This window comes from Harpia harpyja, chromosome 4 (assembly GCF_026419915.1).
Source record: "Harpia harpyja isolate bHarHar1 chromosome 4, bHarHar1 primary haplotype, whole genome shotgun sequence".
In the NCBI taxonomy this organism is placed as follows: Eukaryota; Metazoa; Chordata; class Aves; order Accipitriformes; family Accipitridae; genus Harpia; species Harpia harpyja.
In genome coordinates, this window is record NC_068943.1 from 67,399,765 (window position 1) to 67,420,148 (window position 20,384).

Sequence of the window (20,384 nt, forward strand, 5' to 3'; positions counted from 1 at the left end):
CAGATTCTTGGGATGCCTTCTCCATCCCATGAATTCCTGGACAGCAGAGACACAGACAGACTACCGACCAGGGAATTCCCCTCTTGCTTTCCGGAGGATTTTGTGCGCAGGCTGGACAGAAAAGCAATAACCCAGGTAGTTATTTTATGAAGAAGGTGTTTGTTGCTTAGGTGCCCGCCCCTCGACCACCTGGTAACACTCCTTTCCTTTTAGCGTTGTCCCCGGCACAGAAAAGATCCATTCACCCAGCACCTCCGTCCGAGCAGGTCTGCCCGGTCCCTGTGCCACAAGCGACCTCCTCCTGTGTCAGCCTGCCGGCTGCCAGCAAGCTCCGGCACCTCACTGCCCCGGGGACGCGGGCTGGGGACCCTGCTCACGAAGGGTCTTTCTGAAGCAGGGTTTGGCCCCCAGCGCCTCCCCGCTTGCCAGCAGCGGACACAAAAGCACCGCTGTCTCTCTGCCTGCCTGCCCGGGCCAGCACGAAGTGGCTGGTCCCCCATTCCCAGGTGCTAGTGGGTGCACATTGGACCCCAGCAGCGCCTGCGCCTTCAGGTCCCCTCTCCTTCCCTCCGCTGAGGGAAGAGCCGTGCTGGCAGGATAAGCTCCCTCTCCTCCTTTCACCAGCAGCAAGCATCTGACAGTCACACGTCCCCGTCGCTGCATCCATTACCTTGGGTTTACACAAGGCTCTCGCCATCAGTTTTCTAGTTACAGGAAAATGTATATTGTGCTGTGATGAAAGGCCAGTGCAATGTCAAGTGCATTAAAAGGACTCCAGGGACTGATTAGAGTCAAAAGGGAAAGGATTTATGGTGGTTAATAAAGTTAAATCTGCCAGAGTCCTGCTTATTCTTTCCAACTGCAGGTAACCAGATCTTATAGGAAAAATTATTAAAACGTTGCAAGTTATTACTGTCCCCTCTGAAAGAAAACCTGCGTTTTGCCATGAAGCACCTGGCCAGGAGAGAGACCAGCTCACCACGGCACCTACGCTGACCCCGAGGAGGAGAGGAAGGGGGGGACACGTCACCTGCCCATGCCTCGGGCGAGCAGCAAGGACCTCGGTACCAAGAGATCTCTTCAGCACGTGTGTCACCTGAATGGTCCCCAGCAGGTCTGCAGCCTCTGGTCAGCAGCTGGGATGGGGCTGGGACTTCCACCCGTCATCGAGCACCATGCCACGCCATGGCAAGGGGCACGGGCAGACGGGAGGGAAAGCTTCCCCCTCTGTCAGCGCTGTACATCCACATGGGAGAAGGACGAAGCAAAGAAGGAAGCTCCCACCTCTTATTCCCAGTCTGCGTGTCACATGTGCACCTCCTGCTGAAGAATGCAAGCTAACTGGACTCCATAGGACTGCTCTGAAACTTGTTTTAAACGCTTCACAATCTAACATGCCCAAAAGTTGACATAATTTTACAAGACATTAATGATTTTCCACATTGAGACAACAACATCAGCAGAGGGCAAAGGGAAGTGGGAGGCCAAATTTTCAAAAAAACTATTGGGAATTTTGTATCCATATCTAAATTACGTGCACGTTATTGGATCTCAAGTTTTCATTTTTCTACCACTTAATAATTGCAAATACGTTATATATGCCCTTTCCATTTTGTCATTCTTTCACTATATTACATCAAATTTAATTTCCTGTGGAAGTGTGTAATCTTTTCAGCCGTGACTGCCTCAGAAGCTTTTCTGTAATAAGCAGAGCCTCGTCCTCTGGCAGGCTGATCTTTTATGAGCTGTGCTTCTGCAGATTAGTTTCCTGAAATGTTTGCAATGCTATATGAGAACTGGCAAAAGAGGAAAACCAAAATAACACTCAAAAGGAAAAACAAACACGAAAACATTCACTTCCTTCTGACTCCTCCATTCACCGGTTAAAGGAAATTTCATTTTGATTTGGGTAGATGGCAAATCTGTGAAGGTTATTACCACGTATCAGAAGAAGCCTCACAAGGTGCGAGACACAGCAACCCTTGCTCTACAGCTCATTAAAAGCATGGCAGTGAGACGGCTGCTTGCTCTTCGTGCTCAATGAACACGGAGATCGGCAAGCGGCCACCACTCTGACAACCGCCTCTCCTCGCCACCTGCCCTTGGCTCTCTGAGAGGTCCCCTCCACTGGCAAAAAGCCGCATTCCACCAAAAAAGTGAAAATGTCAACCAAGACGCATTCACGCTTTTTATGACGAGATACCTGTGATGTCAGGAAAGCAGACCAGCTGGCCTGCTGGGCCCTTTCCAGACCTCTGCCCCTGCAGAATGTAAAACTCGTCTTCTTCAAACCAGCTTTCCATTACCAATGCTCGCACACACACCAAAACAACTTATTTACAAAAAAATATATCAACAAACAATTCTGAACATTTAAAAATTAACCAACTCAGAAGAAACGAGAGCAACAGATAATTATTCCTATACCCCTCCTGAAAAGGTGCTTGGATACGGATGATAGAGGAGACGTCTGAACAAATGAATAGAAAATGTCTGCAAAGGGTCATGTTAATGGTATTTGGCCAGCAGGGATTACTGAGGGTGGCTATACAGGTGTGCTAAAAGCCCTGCCAGTGCAAGCAGGATCAACGCTCTCTCACTTCAGTGGCAGATGTTGCCTGCGGGAGCTTCTCTTCAAACTGACCCAGAGTCCAGCCAGATTTGGAAACCTCTTCACCGATCAGCACACAAGTCACCCGGGTTGTGAACTGCTCTCCCAAAACACACTAAATTGATCGATGAAGCCTGGCCTTTCTCTCCCTGCTCCCTGTAAGACTTTTATTTTTCTTTCCCTCTCCCACATCACTGATGCAGCAGCAAATCATTCACATTTCTGACAAACACTGTCTTCAAAATTAGATATAAAAATACAGTGCATTAAACCTAGATATGTACTTTTGGAGCAGTCATCTGTCCTCATCACTTCATAATTTTTTAAGGTAGACAAGCATTTTCAATAATTGAGTCCTCTTTTAGGTTATTTTGGCAATCCATTTCCTTGTAATTCTGTTTTATGCTTATATCTTTAAAACTTAATCTCTAAAAAGTGACTAATCAGTAAAAAAAATTCCATGCAGGGAACAATACTTAAACAAAAGTCTCAGGTGTTACATGCAGTGCAATTCAACTCCCATCAGCATGAAGAAATGTTTTTCCACCAGTTTCAGTGGGACTTGCATGAGGGCCATAAATCAGATGAAGATGCTCCACATTAACGGTTATGTGGTGTGCTACAAACTGCTTCAGAACATAAAACAATAATGTAACCACTCTCATAAAACCGATTTGCTCGTGGTTTTACAGGACCTGAGTGTGTGTTAACAATTTCAAGCCAGAACAGTAGAGAAGAAAAACATGCCAGCTATCAGTGACCTTAGATTTTTGGCCTCATAGGCCATAAATTAAATAGCCTCCCTTCACTAGGTGGGTCTCAGCCTCAAATTCCTTGTACAGGATGAGGAAAAAAGACTCAATATATGGATTTAATTCCTATTGAAATCTTGGTCAAAGATGGTGGGTGATGTAAAGCTAAACATCAAGGGAATAACTGCCATCATCTGGCTGAGTTTGGTAAAATGGAGTTTATTTACACTTCTTTAGGGATTCACTGGTGTGTGAAATTAATCTAATTTAGATTGACCAGAAATTTAAAATGGAATTAAGGAGAAAAGCAATTAAAGACCTTTCCTAAATGCAAAAATAGTACTGCTTTAAGTGCAGCAAAACAGTTAAAGTACAGAACCCTTCAGACTACTGCTACTACCCCCTCCTGCCTGAGGAAGAGAGTAATAGTCTGTATATCTACATATCATCACTGCACTAGTATAACTTCATCCAGAGGAAATATTGGTAGAATATTTCTACCAATATCTGTAAATAAATACATTTTCAAGTTAAAACAGTTCACTATACTGCATACAGACCAGGCCTAGCAGATAAACATCTGCTGGAATGGCGTGGTGTAATTGATTGTACATGTGGCTTAACATTTACTTCAATGACTTTTAGCACCTTCATGTTATTGTTTCTGCGTTGTTCCAACAAGCAATGGTTAATGTAAGATGCAGACGTTCACATACCGTATACTTATGAATAACTGGTTCCCAGAGATGTGGCAGTGATAACATTGTCATCGTATGATTCACATTAGCTCGCTGTAGATCACATATCAGAAGAGGGTCCCACCTGAAAACATAACAAATCCAGATAGCAAGTTCATCATATTCAGAGGTTTGCAAGCTCTGCCAATACATTTGTGTGTTTCCACATATTCCTCCTCTGCATTAACAGGGTCTGTGCTGTTCCCAGGCTTACAGAAAACATTTTGCTGTTCACAATGGCAAGCAAAATTGTCCTGCTGTAGCCAAACTGTTTTGGCCCACTGCTCCAGACCAGATTTCAGGCACGCTCTCAAAGCAATGAAAACTATTATGCAGAAACTAGAACTGTCTGGCGGACAGATACAGAATTTCAGATTTCCCATTTGTCGGGTCCGTGACAAGCACGTAATTCCTTCTACCAGTGCATTGCTGGTTTGGCTCTACCTTTCTTTTTTTCTTTTTTTTTTTTAACATTGAAAATCACTGGTTTAGAAGATGACACAACATTGGACATCGTGAACTGTTCTCTTGAGATCAAGGGGTCTTAAGACAAGGGTCATTTCTTTCCTATTGGTGGCTACAGTCACCTTGTTTATAATCATTCGATCTTTTCAAATCGCTTGATGGGTAAGTCTGTTTTTAAATATTTTTATATATGTTGTAGGTAACCAATGCAGATATGGAAAATGAGCTTGTACTAGCAGCATTGATTGTCTCCAGTGACAAAACACACGGCAGCAAACAAACAAACTCTCTAAGAGCTAGAAAAGTTTTTTCTTACTAAAACCAATAGTAAAATCACAACTGATTGAAACAAACATAGATTCAGGCAACCTGAAAGTCTACAGCATTAAATGAAGAAAACTCACTTGGACTGTGTATGCCCGTAAATAAGTGTTTGAAACAAGAATTAAGAAACTCTTGCTTGTTAATTGTATTGACTCATCCTGAGATGCACAAGGTTGTGGATAAAGCTATAAAATGCAGTTATTGATACAAAAGGCAGATTAATTGGGTTCTCTTTATTTTGAAAATGTGAATAATACGACTTACAGGATACTCAGAAATATACCCAGACACACCCACAGAGATGAGAAGTCACATCAGAGATAAAGCTGGGGTCCTATCTTTTTAAATCAAGCCTCCCCAAACAGAAGCTGATCTCCCTCCTGCTCTACAAGCTGCAACTCATCCTAGGGTAAGAGGTTTTCAGGGGGGAAGTCTGGTAAATAACAAAGAATTTTAAAGAAATGGTGGATTTAGATTTTAGCCACAGTTTACATTTTTTAAATTACTCTAATGCTGCTTTGACTCTTCATACCTCCAAAGTGGCTCGGCTCTTGCCTTTACTATGCTTCACTGGCCAGCCACAACGTCACGCAGTCCACTAGCACTACGTACATCTTCATTTGCTGCCACCTAAGCAAGTCAAGTGTCTCCTATACTCTGTATTTGGTCTTCAATAACAACCGTGAAACTTTGTAAAGATTAAGTTAGGAAGAACATACTCCATGGTCCAAAACAAAACAAAACAAAAAAAACGAAAAACCAGAACCGGCACAAGAGTAGAGGACATATATTTAAGTATTCGCATACTTAAATGCCAGACACTGAGGCGAGTTGCTGAGCCACAGCATGGGATCCAGCAGTAGCGAGCAAGATGGCGGAGCAGTGACTGCTAACAGCACCCAGAGGCAGCCCTGGCTGACGGACGGAGCGGTGCCCTGCCGCGCCCCATCACCAGGATTTCAGCGGCGCTCCCCTTCATCAGGAACAGCCCCGTACCTGCCGGCGGGCGGGCAGGCAGGCAGCTCCTCTAGCTCTGTGCTGGGGCTGGGGGGGGCTCCTACGCTGCCCCATTGCAATATGGTCACAACCTCACTCATTCACCCGCCTCCACCCCATAACCCCAGCAGCGGCTCCTTCCCTTTCCCTCACTTCCAGCCACTTCTGACTGCTCAAGCAACAGACGGCTCACCGGGAAACTCGGGGAGGCCTGACGCATGTGAATCCAGCTTGGGGCTACCGGTACGCAAGTGCACACGTTGGCCGACATAGGGAGGACGAAGCCAACGCAGGCTGGCAGGGCTGCACGCGCCGGGCGGGCTGGGGACCCGGCGCGAGCCGAACCGGCTGGCTGTGGGCGCTCCCAGTACGGCTGACACACTGCAAAACTCACCGTGCTTCTGACCTAACGAACAGAGCACGAACGTGTGAAAACCACTCACCTGCCTGGGGAGTTCTGCCAGAAGGCGCACGCAGAGGGCTCACCAGTCCCTCGTTTGTAGAAATGCCAAAAGATGGCCCGGTATCTGCATTCCCAGGTACACATTGGTACAAAAGAATACGAAAGCATTATCTAGATTTGGTGGACAGCTTTAACTTACAAAGTACACTTAGAATTTTTAAGGAATATACATCCCTAACTCTTCACATGCAGGCTTGATGTTATAAAGGAGTTTCCCTAAAACAGACATTTTTCTGAGTGTTAGATAGATTCTATTGAACTGCTTAAATTTTGCTTCCCAATAACCCTGTTTTACCTACACCTTTCTCAACCCATTGAAGGCTTAAAAAGAATCTCCCCTCCCGGTGAAATCACTCATAGCATCCTTCCCCACAAAAGGATGCTGCTAAACATGGCCACCTGTCTTCAGCAGGAAAATACAGTAAGACATGCAACTCATTCTTTTTCTGCTTGCAGATTTATTTGGAGTCATTTAATCAATCTGTCCCTAATGACTGTACCTAATCATTTACCTTGCATCACTTCATTTATCTTTTAAAAAACTACCAGAACTTTTCAGGTGAATAATTTATTTAAACATTTTTCCTTTCTTTTTTCTTGCAGCCTGTTAACAGTACTCCTGGAAAATGAATACTCTAAAACAAAAGTCCTAAATCACCACATGAATATAAAAGAATGACCACAAAGTAGCTACATCGTGAACAGAAATATATCGCAACACATGGAACCAAGTGAAATGCAATCTTTCATCTCTAGTGCATCAGTTCAAACCTAACTCAGGTTGGTAACCATCACCAGCTACCACTGGCTTCCTGCTGTTCAGTGTCCTGTAGGAAACGAGTTTGTAATTCTCCATTTGATTCCCTTTTGCTCACATTCCTTCACCGAGCCTTGTCCTCTTCTTTGGCCAGGTCAAAGCCATGGTCCAGATTTTCAAGGCCGCAAGTCATGCCCCATTTTCAGAGCTTATTGTCCCTCTGCTCACAGCTGAGATGGAGGGATCTTGGAGACCGTGTAGGAGAAAGCCAAAACTGCTCAAAACAAACCACTTCTGGCGGAGCAGGAGGGACTAAGAAGCAGCTGCTAAGAGTCGACTGAACTACTCGTGAACCTGACAACTTCCAAGACCTTTCACAAAGACCCTTCTGGCAGAGCCTTCCTAGTGCCTTTCCTTCAGTGAGAAAGAAACACCAAAGTCCCAAAAATATACTCAGAAATTGCAAGTCCTAGAAGAGCCTTTTTAAGGCAAAGGCCAAGTCTTTCTAGATGAAGCAGAAACATGGAAGCCATTGTGAAACCTGAAAATGGAAATTATATGCGAGATATTTAAGTATGTGGTTCTGGCAATTATGGAAATAGCTAGTGTTGACAGGAGTACACTGGGGACCCAGCACTTAAAATCTTGGTGGAAGAAAGGTTCAGAACTAAACACACAAATCAATATAGTCTCTACAGAAAGAGAGAATTGTAAGAAAATACACACAGTTCTTGTCCAAACTGTTTATTTTCTATGGCTAGACAGTGGTAACCTCCAGTGCCATCAATTAAGACCTTCATTTTCACAGGCAGTGTTTTAAGGAAATGCAAACATTAGGCACAGTTAGAAAAATTAATGGAAGCTGAAACATAATTTTTGCTGCCAACTTACTTCCACGTAAGTGTACCATCACTTCTCAAAACTGAGTCTATCGGTCTTAAGACAATCCTAAAACTGTCTTTATACATACTAAACTACAGAGAAGTTACTCTGTCACCCCAAAGAACTCCTTTCTTACAACAAAGTACTGCACTGAAGAAGCAAATATGCAATCTTTTGCATTATAAATATTCATATTAATGCACACAGCATATTCACGCCAACGGAGCTGAAGAGGCCTTACAAGCACAGGTATTTAGAAAGTGCCTATAAAGCTACTGCTGTGCTCTAGGACTTATCAGGGGTTTGGCAATTCTTTCTCCACCTTCAATAAATACTATTTTTTCATCTGAAAAATGAACAAGGACTTACAAAATTGACAAGGTACCTAAACCAAATGTTTAGATTGATTAGATACAGGCATTTACTAAAATCAGGTCTAAGTATTAAGCCTCAAAAACTCCCCAGATACATATATTTTATTATGAATTTTTAAAAAACTGTAGCTTCTAATTTCCAAAAAATATACCTGTGAATAACCTTTCAGAAAAATGTATTTTAAAATGAAAGAAAAAATGTAATTAATGATCTGAAAAAAACTTCCCTCTCCTTTCCTCTCAATCAATTTAAGGAATTAAGAAAAAAATTACAGTCTCAAGTCTCACTTTCCTGGCATCTGTCTTTCTGTTTCAGAACTTCAGCATTATTTCAATACAGGTGAGGGTATTTAGTTCTCTCTGACATCAGAAGCTACATTACAAACACAACAGCACGTGTATACTTTACTATGCAACACAAAAAATGGATGGATGAATCAACTGCCTGTAAAATGTGTCAGAATGACATCCACACAAACTGAAGCCCTCTCCTCCATACAGAACAAGCACGGTGCATGACAACGATACAAGCTTCTCCTCAAACCACGTCTCCCCATACACTCCAGCTATACGCTGGAAGGAACAAGAGCAGTAGTTTCTCAGTAACCGGGAACTACGTTGCTGATAACGGCAATTCAGTTCTGTGCTTATAGTGTCTGAACACAAATAAGACGCATCACCAAGTGGGAGGGAAAGCGGGAAGAGAATGAGAGAAAGAAAATGCAGCTGCAAAGAGGGGGTAAACTGCAGGAGGAGGTTTCACAGTGAAGCACACCGATCTGCTGTCCGATGGCGTCAGGGGGTTTAGAAACAGCCGATCAGAGGCACTCCCTGGCACAAAGCTGCACAAAAGGAGTGAGGGACATGCCAGAGCTGTAGAAAAATAATGCATGAAAATCCCCAAACAATACTTTTTCTTTGACTTTGATAACCTGCACAGAGGACATTTAAAATAAAAAAATACTCATCAGATTATCTCTGGCATGATATACTCCACCAGCACTACTTAATTAATCAAGCGTATTGTTCTTTTCCACACTATGGCTTGCTTTGACCTTTCTCTGTTTTTTGACTAATTTTTTTTTAAATTCTACTCCTCATTTTCATGAATGTTAGTGATCACAAAATACATTGAGAGTGACAGACAGTAAACATTACTGGAGGCTGCTGCACTTGGACTGCGATGTGGATGATCATCCGGAGGCTGGTATATGAGCTCCAAGTTAGAAGGTCACTCAAATACCCCTCCCTGTGAAGATCAACACTTTTGAAAAACAACCTCCAAAATCAAGATCTAACACCAAGAGTATTCCAGTAATTTCTATTTTTATTCCAGCTGCAGTAATGAACCTTTCATTTCAAAGAACAAAAATTATTAAACAGAGTATGTTGTCAAATGCAACAGTAGATGCTGAGGCTATGACAGCATGGTAAAAAGCATGCCATTCCCTAATATCACAAGTACAGGTGAGAGACATGCAGAAAAACACAGATGGAGAGTCAGTCTAAAAAAGTACAAAGAGATCTGATCACTAATCAGAGACAGAAACCCATCTGAGAGTCACAACTGTCTCTGCAGGCTCTGAAAGACAGAATTAAATTGACTTAGTACTATGGTCAAAAATGAATTTAATTAGCTGACATTAAGCAGGATAAGTTTGCAGTACCATGTTGCTCTGACAAGCTGTTTCCAAAAGGGTAAGTAGAAGGTAAAATCTTATTTTTCAGGATGAGATTACGGCCATGCGTTGAGACAGAAGTTAACAGTGCATCTGCTGAGGGCAGCTTAAAGTTGGTGCTGGACATTTCATCTCACACTATAAAAGGATGGTATGTGATAGATGAGACAGAAGTGCAAGTTTCGGATTCTGAACATTTATTCATATGGCTGTGCAGCTTCATCTCTTTCTGGTGTTGCCACTTATGTGAAGAAGAGAGCCTCAGTATAACCTCTGCCAGGAGTTTTCTTCTCCAGCTTCTCTCAGTCAGAGCTGTCCCCTGGAAAAACTGCAATACCCTACGTGCAACTTCTTTATTTTTGTTTGTATGAGAGCATGTTGGTCCTTAGTTGGAAAAACGAGGTCTGTGCGCAAGGCGGTTTCTGTGCTAACCTGATGGGCTGCCAGATCTGCCGGCTGCTGTGCACTTATCTTCTGTTTTATGGGGTGACCCATGGCACCCCTGCTCTGCTCCCAGCATCTACCAAAACTTCTGCCGCCTTCTTTACCTGGCAAGCAACCTATGTGTCATGGTGTAGCCTGCAAGCAGAGTGGCAGTGGTTGACAGAGAATAAAGTAGGCAGAAACTATGGCCATAATCTAGAGGCAGATAGTGACAACTGAAGAATCAATGGTAAAATGCATAGGAAATCCAAATTAAGTGTTTCCCTGAGGAAAATTTGGAGGAAATGGAATAACACATTTCAAAGCAAGAGTCCCATGTATATGAGACTTAACAAGCCCTGCCTTCTCATGCCTCCTTCTATTTAACGATAAATTTAGTTCTGGGGAAAGGCATCTCACTGTCAGTGCTAGAAATTCTGCTTATTTGCAAAGCAGGCACATGCATCCCAGGGAAGCTATTGTTCACATCACTTATATTAATGTCTCAGGTCTGTCACACCAGAACCAAACCAGATTTACCAGGCAAGACAGAGAGGCTTTGGCCATCCCATTAGCAAGTCATCAGGGAGGCGTTCCTCCATCCCATGACACAACTGCACAGCAATATAAGCTCTCAATTTAGGCTGGCAGTGCCCTTCTTCCTCCCCCAATTCTTTTCACCAGGACCGTATTTAGGCTGCATGACCTTGTGTAGCAGTCTGCAGATTTTAAGAGCAAGAACAACACACCGCATGCCCTTCTCTGGCACCACATTAATCACCCTACTTTAATGACTTCTTTGACTGATAAACCACCCTGTGTACCTAACCGTCCTCCCCAGTGGCTGCATCTAGAGCAATAAATTAAACATGCCCTTTCCCATACCCTGCCACTGTGTAATCCACTAGCAGAGACAAAGCCACTGAGAACACCAGCTGGCAGTTAGGGGTGAAAACAGCAGGGATCAAGAGACCCCAGTTTTACTAGCCATTTGATGGGTGACCTTGAATCTCTCAGTCTATGTTTTCTCATAGTTACAGAGAAAAATGGAATTTCTTTTCAGCTATACTGAGAACCACTGATAGAAGATACTACTTACTACTGGTATATATCTACACCACCTATTACTATACATAACTACAGGTAAGAACTGCCTTCAAGTAAACAAACGTAGCTACAAACAGAGAACATATGATTTTGTAGTATTAATTCTTAATTATTTCACTCTCTTCCAGGAAACTCAAGTCCACAGCTGAGCACAAATAAAGACACAAGATCTTTATGATAAGAAAAGCAAAACAATGGCCTGACATGACCTAATGAAAGCACAGGATACTACCCCCCCAGGGTAGAAATCTCCTTATTCCAAAACTTCCTTTCAAGTGCTCTGAAAACACTACTAGACAAAGAAACAAGAAATTCACTTTTGCGAGGCAGTAAGATTTTTTAAAATAGCAGCATCTGACATTATTCCATAAACCTTCCCCAAAATAAACGTGCTGTATGTCAGGTAGGACCTTTAAACTTTAGACTAAAACAAATTTAGGTCTGAATCACAACACAAAGATACATGTAATAAACTTTAAATATGTCAAAAGCTTCGCTGGATGAAGGTTTGCTGAAGGCTTAACATGGAGCTAAAGGCTCACACAGTTATCGCAAGATTGACCTCTGTGCTGCTAAGCGATGTATGGAGCTGGGAGTGCTACCAGCTCATAGGACTTGAGAAACAGACTGAGCTCTTTGCTGCCACAGATTTTGTATCTGACCATGGAGGGCATTTCACAATCTGTCTCTGTCTTTGATCCCTGTGATACGTTTCTTTCCTCTCTTCATCTATCAGATACTTAAATTGTAAATTCAGTGTGGCTGAAGATGTAAAGACAAGGAAGCCTACATCTTCATAGAAGCCTTTAGACATTACCACAGGAAAAACAATAGTCACCATAATAAAAAAATCACTTATATCACACAATTCCAACATTTTACCATTTTCACATAGCTTCCTATCCGGAAAGTATTCTCAAAGGAATAAATTCTGCTTTCCTTCCAAGATCTCTTTTGTAGTCTTGTTTCCTACATAAAAAAACCTGCAGTCACACACTGTGTGTAATGTGACGCCTCTGTCTGTCTGTCTTCCCCTAATAATTTCTCTAAAGACATTTAACAAAGAGGTAGCAATCTCAGAATGACTCAGTTGCCAGAAGCTCCTTCCGATTCTAACCTGTGCTCAAACAGACAAGAGAGACAGTCAGTGTCTGCATTAAGGGAAGAAACTTCCACGTTGACTCAAAAGAGAGCGCAGAATCTGCAGATAAAATAGATGTATGGAGATGCAAAACTGTGCTGAAAGCTGAAGTTCACAACTACAGGTGCACCCATATGGCTAAATAAAAGTGGGAAAGGAAGGAAGTTTGAGGACTGCAGCACGCTGCTCGATAGCTTGCCTTCTGCGTGTTTTTGGACCACTCCAACCACCTCCTCATGAGACAAGCCTGCCGTCAGCAGGGCTGCCTCAGCAGCATGGATGTGACCTAGCCAGTGCAACCTGGTTGCCAGTTCAAGGGCCAGTCCTTTGCCTCCTTTTAGACAGCAGCCCAAATACAGCCAGGGACGGCATCCAAAAGACAGGCACTTACAGGAAGCTGGGGTTCATGATTTCTGCTGCGTACAAAAAAAATGGCAGCGTTTTCTAGTGCATCTGGTGGGTGCAGTACTGAAGGAGCAGAAAACCAGTGGAGTGGGAAGGTTCTCAAATATACACACATACCGTTAGCTCACAGTGACGCCTCGCCGACCTTCTGTCCCACCACTCTTCCATCTTTGACCTGAATGTGAATGTCGGTGCTGTAAGTCAAGACATGGAAAAGCACCGACTGGGCAATATCCCTGCTAGAGCTGTTTCTGGAGTTGAGCTTTGCTGCCCAGCATGCAGCTGCTTCAGACCAAGTGCCCAGCCCTCCCTATGGCCCCCTGCCTCCCACCACATCCCTCCATGCCAGGCACTCCCAAATAGTCTCTTCCGAGTCTCGTATTATCACAAAAATCTACTACTGCAGACATCGGTTTGCTTCCTACACATCCTATACCCAGTACTCATTACACATTTAAAAACAGTAATCCATCCACACTTCCAAACTTTAGAGCCTTTACATTCAGGGGACAAATCAATAAACAGCACATATATCTTATTCTATAGAAATACGTATCACACAGAAAGAGTTGTGAAAATGTTCGCTGCTTTACAGTTCTCTACCCACAAACGTTCAAGACTGAAATTCAGTAACAGACAGGTCCGTGACATCTCTAGGCTTCTTTGAAAGTATCGGGTAAATACTAGACAACATACTACTGTACCAGAACTCCACGGCGATATTAATTATATCTTCCTTTAAGGGGTCTGTCTTGAATCCTCTTCATCTGCTGTTTCCATCAATGCTTTATCCCGAGACCTTCCTCACACATTCCAGCAGCATCGCAACAGGGGTCTTGCCAACTGCTTGTCTAAAACTGAACTACTCCTATTTAACATCCTGACAGAGGAAACCAGTGTTGCCCTCTCACTCAAGCATTTACATTCAGGAGCTAGTTATTCCCTTGCTGAAGTCTGAAATCTGTCAGTCGTTCTCTGTGGGATTATCCCTAGCCCTAAACTCTAGGGTTTAGGTAGTGGAAACAGAAGTCCTGGTAAAATAAGTTGTTTAGCAGATAACTAACCACACGTGGTGAAGGCTTTTGTGTTCTTCATACTGAGGAACAACTGAACAAGACTGGTCAACTGCTAACAGATGCTGTTCTAGTATTGAGCACAAATCCTTACAGGGGATTGACGAGGAATAGAGACAGGTGTCAGCACTGAATTTCTCATGACCAGAGGTCTCTGGCCCAGCTATCCAACCGTCATGAGATGGACAGTTTGAGTTTGTGATCTGTATCTCACTGGGAAAAGGCTACAAAGCTCCCATCACCTGAGTGTCTCCCAAAGATACTGCTTTGAAAACAGTGGGAGAAAAGCCATGAAGCTGTAACAGATGTAAACACACATACACACACCCCTGAGTACTCATTATAGTCACAAAGAAAACCTTGCAAACCTGAAACGATACGATATTGTCTCTCTAGTTCTGTCACAATTGGCTGTTTTACCAAAATGTAACAACAAAACTAAAATAAACAAGACATGAACTTCACTGCTGCCCTGTGGAAAAGCAGTGTATCTGCCAAGAAACATGCTTGTGCTACTGCCACTGCAACACAGAAAAGTGGGATCAGCAGCAGGTGAATTATAACCAGCAGCATTGGACTTATAATCTTATTTTGCTGTAAAAATAAAAAAAAAGAAAAAGAAAAATTGCTATATCTTTTTAGACATCACATATATGTGTCACAAATTACATTAAAACACATATAGACATTGATGGTACTTCAAATATACTATCTGTGTAATGAAAAATATGACAAAACAACTTCTAAAGTAATTTACTACTTATTCCCACACTTGATAAGAAAAAACTATTACATCAATTTATTTATTTTATACTATCAAAAGCATCTTATTTTGAAAGTGGACATTTCTTTCCACTACCAGTTTGTAGCATCCTGCTTCCACTTTTGCAGTTTAGGCAACTCTGTGTTTCATCTGTTGGTAGGAGGGAAAAGATTTGAGCAGCTAGAAGTAAGTAAGTGCAACAAGAAATGGCTTGTAGTTGAAAGACAGATGACAGCAGGATGGAACACGTAACTAGAATATTTTAGAAGTCTAAAATTTTTCTTCCTATTGATATAATATGGACAACAGATGGGTTTTTAAATGCAGCTCTTGGTACAACTTTGCATGTGAGAAGGAAAATAATTTGGAGTTCACGGGAACAGGAGCAGATTGTTCTGTGAATCCAGTTGGTGTCATTCTACAGCCTTAAACTCTCCTGCAAAATACTGTAAGCAGAACAGCAGGAGTCCCAAAATTCCCCATGCTGGCTCCAGCTCAATAAGCCATTTCTATTCACAAAGTATATAAGCATATACTTAACTTCAGGAGCATGTGTAGCACCCAGTGATTTCACTATGACTTAGGAATCTGCCCAAAATTAAAGTTTCATTTAGGGGCTTTGCTAATCAAGCACCAGATACATCTGGCAGATATTCACGGGCTTCACTTTTCACTGGGTCTGTATGTTACATTTTCCATCTGCCGAGGCATTTTCTTCATTTGCTAAGCAATGTGGTCACCAAACTGGCCAAGGCGGGCCTAGGTGCCTGTAGGAGGCATCCAAGCAACAAAGGACAAGACAAGCAAAAAGGACTGTGAACACACAGGACATCCTCCCCAATACGCCAGAAGCATCACTGACAACACAGAGGAAAACAAAACAAGCAGTATCAAAAGCACAAGTTTAATCACTTTAATTACTTAAATTCTTCCTGTTTAGGTCTTAAACTAGCAAACAGGAAAAAAAACCTGTGGGAGAGAGAAGACAAGGTCTGCCTTCTCTCGCTGGTGAGGTCCACGCCTGACCACCATGACTGGGGCAGCTGGGAGCAGCGGGGCACCATGGTCTCGCGGCATCACCCGCCATCAGCCACCAAAGTACGGTTGTGAAAGACTATGAGCTCTGTGCATGTAGCAATGATGATTAACATTTTCTCAGAAACATGCGTTAGTGAGAAGCGCGTGTTCCTAATGAGCGGACATGGTAAAGGTTACGCGTACGTTGCAAAACCAGCCTCATCCGTGGGTCTCCTCAACACTCCCACCACCACCTCCGATTCCCCCATGGACACTTACAGAGTTCAGTCACAACATCCTGGATCAGGAGGGAAACCAGAGCAACTATGCTCCCTTCAGATGCAGAAGGACAGATATCAGCTGGCATAAATGGGGGGAGACTTTCAGGCTGCCTGTGGTGCCGAGCTGATTCACACCTCCCAAAGGTCTAGTGCAGGCGAGGCTGAGAGTGTCCCTGAGGGCACTCTGCTGGTTTAGGAAGCACTGGTGTGCCCTGTAGACCCCAAAACATTTTGTAGTGTTCCCAATAGCTATCTTAAGCAAGACTTTGCTCAGGCATTTACCCTTTGAATTGCCCAGGTACTCCAAAACACAAATTTCACAAAGTTGCACAAAGCCAGAGTAAAACTGACAGGTTCTGCATTGCCTACACACACCCGCTCAACAGAAGTACTCTTCCCTCCACTCTGCAAAGCTGCTACTCACTCTAACACAATGTCTTACATTACAAATTTCCACCTTGAATTTTGCCAATTTGTTTGGGAGGAAAATTTACCCTTTCTTTTTCTAAACGCAGCATTTACTATCTGGATCCAGGTCTATGCATGCTGCCCTGCTCTAAGGCCTAAGCTGCTGACTGTACTTTAGTCAGGCTATTTTCGCTCTTAAGTAAAGGAGACAGAACTGGACTCCAGAGCAGCGTGTAGCCTGACTTCTGTGATGATTTATATGATCTTTAACAGCATAAATACTATGAGCAGAGGTGCTCACGGTAAACAGCACAACTATTGATCACTCTAAGAATGGTCACTTAAAAACAGACACACAAACACAAAAAAAAATTACAGTTCAAATCCCACAGTCCGTTTTAGCACAAAACCCCTATTGGCTCCCTATGGATTGATAGCAAAATACAGCATCTGTCTACAGGACATCTCCGTAAGATAAGGAAGTGGAACTGACATAAAGAGAATACTGCACAACAATGGTATTTTTGTGCCTAACTCATATTTATGAACATAATTCACATGAAAATCAGTGTAAGGTGTTGTGAATCTTGCCCCAAATTCATGAACTGTGTAGCAGAACCAGGAACTGAATCTATGGGTATTAAGTCCCTGCCTAGCCTGCTAGTCACTAGACCTTATTTCCTGACATAGAGAATTACAGTTAATACATCAAGTCAGCTGTGTACTGTTGAGCTTGTCTGATCACACATCACAGACAGTAAAACATGCCAGCATAAACTAAAACATATATTCCATGCATATGACGCTGTCATTTCTAGTTTCGATGCAAAGCATTCAAATTCCAAGTGCAAACGCATGCATTAAAAGCAGCTTTACAGGTGAAATAAAATATACATTGAAGCAGGGAGTGTTATTCTAGTTTTCAGAGTAATCTTTAAACAAATGGTTATAAAAAATTGTCATTAACCATTTCGAATCTACAAGAATGACACATCAGCGGAAAGGAAAAATTTTCTTTCTCACTAATGCAACCAGGCACCTTACTGCAGTACACCAGCAAAATGGACTTGCTGCAGAAGGAATTGAACTGGCACAACCACAACAGAAAGGATTTTAATCTACAAGCGCTGCACTGTGGAAAGCAACTGCTCAAGCAAGCACGGTCCATGCAGATAAACCAAATCTTTCATGCTGCACTTAGAAAAACAAATTCCATTCACAAAGCAACATCTCGCTACAAACATCTCTGAAGTTTGAGAAGGTTCAAAGCCAGGGTCAGCTGAGGTAAAGAAAGACAGCACACATATTTTTGGTTTGTGAAACAAGTTCTCTACAATACGGAAGTGTGTTGTATTGGTGCTTCCAAAGAAACACCTACCACGGTGACATCACTACAGTGTTGAACTCATCTTGTTAAGACTGATGGTGCATTCCACCCACCCCCACAGCTAGTCTTGTCTACAACTGCACAACAGCTTTTGCTTCTCATCCCCACAGTGGAGCCATCGTGACTCGTGATCTGTCTCTCCCAAAGCAGCGGCATGTTCACAAGGGACAGGCTGTGGCGTAGCAGGACTGCAACAACCACAACTTACAGAAACCAGGCAAACGCTCTGAAATCCACTCCTGTGACAAGGAGCTAAGACCAGGTACCCACTCAGGTTATGCGTTATACACGTTTCAGTATTACCTAAGGGCTGATTTCACACACACAATGGCTTTGGGGAGGCTACAAAATGTTTGTGTTTCAGCAAGACAACATGGAGAAAGTGTGGCCATTGCACAGCTCTGGAGATCATACCAAGGCACGTAGTGTAACCAGAGTTAAGGGAAAGTAAGCCTGCAATAATGAGAAGATTTTACTGAAACTCTCCCGTCTTGATTTATTCAGACTAAAACTTTGTTTTTATCAGCCTAACTGTACATTTGGGTTTTTTCTTGAAAAAATGCTTCAATCCGCTAAGAGAAGTCTTCTTGGAGATGGACTGGTAATGAAACACAAATAGAACATTGGATATGAAAAATGTAATGTACAACATATTTTTCTCCTTTACTTATTTCATCTTAATTTGCACCTAGTCGTTTTCATGCCGAGCATCTTGTGCAGTTAAATAATTAGTGTAAATGAAATTTCACCTTTTTTTAACTGGCAAAACCAGTTAGACTGAGTTGGTAATTTTTTGAAGTTTTGCTGGAATACAGGAACAACTCGATCACCTGAAGACACTTCAGGGTTTGAACAGACAAGATACACAGGCTTTTACCAAATGCAAGGAAAACGCAACAACTGTGTACAGCAACTTGCAGGGCAAGAAATCCCTCTCTCCAGAGCCTTATGACCAGAACCACTAACCTCTGAAGATGTATTCAAGGACCTCAGGATGTGAGAGTTTACTCCCGAGCAAGCCACTGCCTGCACACACACATGTACACCCCTTCCCCGCCCGTGCATCAGTGCCACTCACGGCAATTACTTTCTTTCACCTGGCAGCCACATACTCACCCTACTCTGCTCAGTCAGATCACACCGATTTCAACAGAAATTCCACCAGACATCAAGGCCAGCCCACACCTCCCACGGCAGACGGTGAACAACCCTCGCTCCTCCTGGGCGCCGAGCCCAGCAGTGCCCGTCTGCTGGGGCTCTGGCCAGTGCCCGTGCAGCCATGGCTCACACCCCGGCAGCCCTCAGCCCTGTTCACCCCCTCAGCAAAGGCCTGCAGGCACAGGCTCTCACCAGACAAGGCAGCGCAGGAGGCTACCACAACCACCCTCTTTGCAGCTATGCCCATCTCACAGACTCTAGCAAACCGTGGGGCAAAGACTCCCACCGCGCTCCCTCCTACCCTCCTGGCCTACACATCTCAGCTCGTAACAAAACCACGAGGACTTCTCATCCAAAAGAGTAAGGGAAGTTCAAGTAAAGGACACTCAAACGCTCCTAACTAACCACATCGGAATATTGCACCCATGCTACTATTGCTATTGTGCACAAAAATTTCAACAAATTCATATGATACCCTTACATAATATTCATCTGCATGAAGATGATCATGGAGTTGCAGAAAGGACGTAACTATTAGTTAGCCAAATACCATTACAGAGTCAGAAGAAAAGAGTATTGGAGCCGATACAAATAGAAAGCATTTGATGAGCTCCATATTTGGTTATCATCACGCAGATTCAGGGAAAGGTCCTTCTCCACCTACAAGATCTTGGTGTCCTTATGTGCCACTACTTAGATCCCCAGCTCTAAGCTTCTGCTGCTGTAACAGTAACACATGACTACACAAAACTAAGTCAATTCAGTACGATAAATGAAAATTCTCCTGAGAACTGAAATTTCTTGTAAGTTTTCATAAAAAAGCAAGTTCCTTCTGAAGGATGTTGCACTGACAGTCCAAGAGAAATCCTGCATTTGTTCGGAAAATAGGGACATAATGAGAGCAACATGGTCTACTTCCTTATAGTGCCTTTTCGACATCCCTTGGCCATGACCTGAATGGCCTCCTGGGTGAGAAAATACATGTTTCCATCTGTGCTTGTTCATCTCTCCATGCTGAGATTATCAGCAATGGTGCTAGCTACAGAAGCAGCTTACACATGTAACTGTTTCTCATTATAACATCTCAGCTGTTGTCTGTACTAATGCATAATCAGCGACTGTGTACGTATGCACGTATGGCAATATATAAGAGAAGACCATAAATATCAGCACTCATTTTT

At 43.0% G+C, this 20,384-nt stretch overlaps 1 protein-coding gene across 14 annotated transcripts in view; it reads right to left on the reverse strand.

Annotated features, from left to right (window-relative positions):
- The window catches only part of HIVEP2 (HIVEP zinc finger 2), a 143,121-nt gene that overhangs the window by 102,378 nt on the left and 20,359 nt on the right, over positions 1-20,384 (reverse strand). For all 14 annotated transcript variants that reach the window (XM_052784547.1, XM_052784554.1, XM_052784545.1 and 11 more), the window contains one exon: positions 4,080-4,185. The gene's annotated coding sequence lies outside the window, so the exon portion shown is untranslated. The remainder of the gene's footprint in view (positions 1-4,079; positions 4,186-20,384) is intronic.